Source organism: Tupaia chinensis, unplaced genomic scaffold (genome assembly GCF_000334495.1).
Source record: "Tupaia chinensis unplaced genomic scaffold, TupChi_1.0 Scaffold000515_1, whole genome shotgun sequence".
Taxonomy (NCBI): Eukaryota; Metazoa; Chordata; class Mammalia; order Scandentia; family Tupaiidae; genus Tupaia; species Tupaia belangeri.
The window spans coordinates 7,693,810-7,700,301 of record NW_006160028.1 but is presented as its reverse complement, the minus strand read 5'-3'; positions in this window follow the sequence as shown (position 1 = coordinate 7,700,301).

Genomic DNA, 6,492 nt, shown 5'->3' with positions numbered 1-6,492 from the left:
ACCCGACAAAAAAAAAAAAAAAAAAAAAAAACCACCTCTACTTAAAAAGAAAAAAGAAGCCAGCAGGTGGCTTGGTGGCTAAGAGCTGTATAATAAGCAAGTAAGTATTTGGGTCTACAGAGAGGAATAGGAGATCTGTCTGTCATAGATGTCTTACAAATTAAGCTTGTAAAAATAAAATAGTGGTTAAGACACTGGAATCCAGGTCCGGCAGGTGGCATAGTGGTTAAGGGCACTGGACTTCCACATGGCTGACTGTGGTTTGAGTCCTGGACCTGGTGGTTTGCTGTCTGTCTCTGTCTCTCTCTCTGTGTCTCTCTCTCTCACTCTCACTCTTCCCTCTCTGGTCAAATTAAACAACAATAAAGCAAATAAAGTTAAATAAAATAGTTCTTAAAAAAAAAAAAGACACTGGAATCCCACATGGCCCAACACAGTTTAAGTCTCAGACCTGGTGGCTTACTTGCTCACTTTCTCTCTCTCTTTCTGGTGAGTGCACATGCCTAATAGTAAATTTAAAAATAATAATAATAAATACATTAAATGAATAATTCTTTAAAAAAATAAAAAAGGAAACTATAGAAAGGGAAGTAGTTATACAGTGAAAAGTGAATGTGCATGGAAGTAAAGACACCAGAGCGCTAGTTCCTATCCTGCCACTACACAGACTAGTACTATCCAAAGTATGATCCTTTGACCAGCTATCTATTAATAGTCCATAACAAGATAAAAACAGAAGCCCCAGTGGAAGCATTTAGAAACTTTTATTGTAATTTGATAAAGCAATTTTATATCTGGTTTAATCTAACAGTTAAGAATTGGGGCTTGAATAATTTGTAGATGGCACCCTGTGGCAAAAAGAAAAAGAAAAAAGGAAAGGAAACACACACACACCTGTGCCAGCCCTGTGGCCTAGTGGTTAAGAGAGCTGGATCCCACACTAGTCAACATGGTTCCAAATCCTGGCCCTTACAGCTTGAAAAACACGCCCAGCACGTATGCATGTGTGCCCACAATCCTAACAAAATAGCGAAGCAGACACGGGACTGCAGCAGGAACACAACCCTCTTTCTCTCTCTCTGGCTAGAGCACATGCCCTCTGGCAATTAAAAAATAAATAGGTTTTTGTTGTGTCTCATTTTGTTTTTGTTTTGTTTTGCTCATAAGGTGCATGTACTTGCCAGAGAAAGACAGAATGCCACAATCCCTTCTCCATTCTTCCCTCAGGACTTCCGGCTCGCGCACACATGCGCCTGGTTGGCTGTTGGATCCTGGACTCAAAAATGTGGGATCTAGTGTCTTAACCGCTATATCACCATTTGGCCCAAGTTCGGTTTTTTTTGTTGGTTTTTTTTTTTAAAACAAAACATACCAACTACAAGCAAAACTGCAGAGCAATTGGAACTCTCGTATACTCCTGAGGGAAATGTAAATAGTAACTCTAGGAAAGAATCTGGCAATTTTTTATAAAGTTATACATATATTACATAATCCAATAAATCACTCCTGGGTATTTATTCCAAGGGAAATCAAAACTTACATTCATACACCTGTACACTAATCTTTTTAGCAGTGCTGTTTAAGTTTTATTTACAATCACTCCTCACTTAACAATATACTGTTTAACAACTGCTCAGAATTAAGACCAGTTCTCGAGGGCAGGCAATCCCCTTTCTCAGTCTATATGAGTCTGAGGAATCTCCTTTCTCAGTATCTTGCCCCACAGTCTGTTAGTATTCAATACACAGAGCGTTTGCAATCATACAAGACTACATATGTCATTTATAAATTTATACTTTATTATACACCCGTAATAGTAGTCAGAACAAAATGATTATACCAGATTTATATTAGTCCGTAGTGGCATGTCTTGCTACTTTCTGGTGCTTATCTAATATACACTTTTTGTATGGACAGAATTATATTATTCTAGAGTTGGTGTCACATACCTGAAAAATACATACCTTATGGTACCACAACACACCATAAGACATCCTTGTTTAAGTTCCTCACTTATTGACCAATTCACTTAACAACCCAGCCATAGGCATGTGGCTCGGTCACTAAGTGAGGAGTGCCTGTATTTTATTCATGATAGAGAAAGTTAGAGAATGTGCATATGTATGTGTGCACACCTGAGAGAGAAACTGTTGAGAGAAGTACCCTCAACAGGGTCTCATCATACCACAATCCCATTTCCCCAGTCCTCTAGCTCATCAGGATCTTGGGCAAACATTTGCTCACCTAGGCCCATTGGGAATCCAAGTCTACAATAGGCCATATGGTGTCCAACACTGCAATTCAATTTGCTGACAATTACACCACCTGTAGGCCTGTTTTTAGCACCTTTATTTATACTCATCCAGAACTAGAAACAAGTATCCTTCATTTGATAAATGGATAAAATATAGAATAACCACATAATGCTATACTAATCACAAATAAATAGAAGAAACTAATTAATATTACAAGCATGAATGAATCTCAAACGCAATATGCTAAATTAAAGAAGCTAGACTCAAAAGGCTTAGATAAACAATAGACTACAAACAGATTAGGCTATATGGGGGGGGGTGATTACAAAGGGACAGAGGATTTTTTATTTTTTTAGTTTATTTATTTCCTTCATCAGTAGGAGATAGACAGCACCACAAATAGGATCTTGATGCCAAGATCTATCCCCAGCCTTTGATCAATCCTGGATCATGGGCAAGCACATGCCTATATACCCACGAAGGTCTCTAGGCTAAAAACAAGAATGTTCCCATAAGGGATTTGCCTTGCACAGCATAGCTTTTTACCACCGCACTGCCACCTGGACCCTAAGAATGAATTTTCTGAGGGTGACAGAACTGCTCAGCATTTTGATTGTGACTATGATTACAGGACTGTATGAATATACAACTCATATAATTAAAAAGGGCAAATTTTACCATGTCAAATTATACATTAACTAAGAATTTTGGCCTGGATTTCATATGTCTTATTTAATTTTTATTATATTTTTTTCAAATATACTGGTATATGAAGATTGGAAATTTTTTAAAAAGGGGAGGGGAGTCCTTTCCTACAAATAAACTTGAAAAGCACTGATCTAGACATATAACCTTATGTCAGTTTAGTTCTCTGGGCATCTAATTTCTCATTTATGTAACTTAAAATGGGTCAAAATTACCTCTAAGATATCTTCCAGCCCTAACCAACCTCTCCCCAAAAAATATGATTTCTGATTTCCTATTGTGCCTACCTAACCTAAGACTGATCACCATACTCCTATGGTTGAGGTGCCATCACTCTCCAGATTTTCATCCTCTATCTTTGGTTTCTTATGCATCCTCTTGGCACTTTCTTCTTTGCTACTTCCCAGATGTCGGTATTGCTTCAGTTTTGTTTATTGGAGATTATTATATTCTCATACTACACTCTTCACTGCAAGATTTTTACAAGCTTAACTTGTAAGACATATATGATATGACAGATCTCCTATATCTCTCTGTAGACACAAATAGTCATTTGCTTGTAAAACAGTTCTGCTATGGTTTGGATATCCTCTCAAAATTTTTGTATCAGGACTTGGATGTATAATAAAGGTATTAAGGAAAAAATTCTTTCATGGTGTCCCAGTGTGGGACCTTTACATGTGATAAGAACATGAGGGTGGGGCCCGTAAGACCGAGTTCTGGTGGGTTTATAAGAAGCAAAAGGAAAGCAGCCAGGCAGAAATCTACAGATAACTACCTCTGCTCAAGATCATGCCCTTTGTTATGCTACAGCCTCACCAGAAGTTGACCCTTGGGCTTTGGACCTCTAAACAAGCTGAGCAAACCTCTATTCTTTTGAATCACACAGTTTCAGACATTTCTACTGGAAATACAATAGTAAACTAATTAAGACAAGGTCTACTTGGAAGTTCCATTGATAACACTTTAAATTATCCAAAATGGAACTAATCATCTTCTTTCACCATCCCACACATTCACACATAAGTACTATTAAATACGTAGATATCCAAAGCAGAATCCTAAGCTTCATTCTGACTCGTCGGATTTCTCCCTGTATCTTTCAGAGTCTACTTCTCTGATGTTAATTTATTTCAGAATGCCAGTATATTTCTTGGATTACTGCAACTGTCTTCTACTAATCTCCGTACCTAGCTTTTCTCCACTATGGCCAAGTAACTTCCTAAAAAAAATCCAAATCTGGGACCAGCAGTTAGAGTAATGGCTATGTGGCTGGACTCCCATGTAGTCAACAGCAGTTCAAGTCCCAGACCCATTGAATGACTTAAACTCACGCTGGGCGCCTGTGAGTGAGTACCCAAGATCTCGAGAGGAGAATGGAGGAGAAGGGTTACAGCGTGGCCACCCCCCTGGGGGGTGATTTCTTGCTTTCTGTCTCTCTGTCTCTCTCTGCCTTTCTGGTGAGCACATGTGCCCTACAGCAAAAACCTCTCAAAAAAAAAAAAAAAAAAAGAAAGAAAGAAAAGAAAAAATTCCCACATGGAGCGCCAGCAAGTGGTGTGGTGGTTAAAACACTGGATTCCCACATGGCCAACCATGGCTTGCATGCTGGACATAGTGGCTTGAAAATCACAACAAAAATAGATAATAAATGTAAAAAATAAAAAATCAGATTATGTCTCTCCCAATTTAAAATCTTTCTTTTTTTTTTTGAGAGATTTTTGCCATAGGGCGCATGCGCTCGCCAGAAAGACTGAGAGAGACAGAGAAATAGAAAGTGAGAAATCACCCTCCAGGGAGAATGGCTACGTTGCAATCCCTTCTCTATTCTCCTCTTAGGATCTTGGGCATGCACGCACACGTGCCTGGCGTGAGTTTTAAGCCACAGGGTCCAGGACTCGAACCGCGGTGGACTACATGGGAATCCAGCGACATAGCCATTACACTAACTGCTAGTCCCCCAATTTAAACTCTTCATTGACTCCCCATGACACTTGGAATAAAGCCAAAATTTCTTAACACAGCTTTCAGGGCCCTTCTAAATCTGGCACCCATTTATCTCCAGATCCACTATTCATCTCCCACTATGCTATCCCACCATTATTCATTGAAATTATCAGTTCCCTAGACATACTATCACACCTTTCATCTCTGTCTGTATGTTCTCTCTCTCTCTCCTCTAAGCCTTCATGCATGTTCCTCCCGCCAGAAATCTGTCTTCCAGGTTTCGGGTAAGAGATCGTTTCTTCTGAGAAGCCCTTCTTGAACTCCCTCTTCCGTGCTCCCATATTAGCTATTCTCTATACTGTATTATAATATCTATTCATGTATTTGTATTTCCATTAACCTTTAAGCTTTTTGAGGCAAAGACACCAGGTCTTGTTCAGGATTTTATCTTCAAGATCTGAACCATGTGGGACCAGCCTAATGGCTACGTTGCTGGACTCCCATGTAGTCAACCACAGTTTGAGTCCTGGACCCAGTGGTTTAAACTCACACTAGGCGTGTGTGCATGCATGCCAAAGATCCCGGGAGGAGAATGGAGGAGAAGGGATTGCAGTGTGGCCATCCCCCCCCGAAAGTGATTTCTCGCTTTCCGTCTCTGTCTTTCTGGCGAGCGTACAGGCTCTATAGCAAAAACCTCTCAAAAAAAAAAAGATCTGAACCATGCCTGACATAATGTAGCAGTCTATTTATAAAAGACTTAATTATAAGTAATAGTCCATATGCAGTCAAAAAAATTATCTTTTGAATTTATTTCATTATCCTTTTAACCTTTTTGAAATAGTTATTAAAATTCCAAGAGGGCTAGGACCAGCAGTTGGCATAATAGCTATGTCGCTGGACTCCCATGTAGTCAATTGAGGTTCAAGTCCTGGACCTGGTGACTTAAACTTGCATCGGGTGTGTGTGCGTGCATACCCAATATTCCAAAAGAATGGAGAAGGGATTACAGCATGGCCATACCACCTGGGGGGGTGATATCTCGCTTTCTGTCTGTCTGTCTCTGTCTTTCGGGTGAGCAAACATGCCCTACAGCAAAAAACTCTCCAAAAAAAAAAAAAAAAAATCCAAGAGGGCCAGCTCTGTGGCACAGCAAGAAGCCAGATCCCACATAGCAACCACGGTTTGAATCTCCAACCTGGCCCCCCTAAAACATACTGGACCCATGTAGAAACATCCAAGATCCTATAGGCTGGAAAAAATGGAGAAAGGAGACTACAATGTGACCAGATCCTGTGAAGGGTGCTTCTCTTTCTCTCATGCCTGTATATATGTCCTATTATGAATAAAGAAAAAAAAATCATTTTTTGTTTTAGAGAGATTTTTTCAATAGGGTGCATGCACTTGCCAGAGAGAGACAGAAAGCGAGAAATTACCCCCAGGGGAATGGCCATGCCGCAATCCCTTCTCTTTCATTCTCCTCTCAGGATTTTGGGCACACACATACACGCGCCTGCCTTGGGTTTCAAGCTTCTGGGTCCAGGACTCAAACCATGTGGGAGTCCAGCGACATAAACATTACGCCATC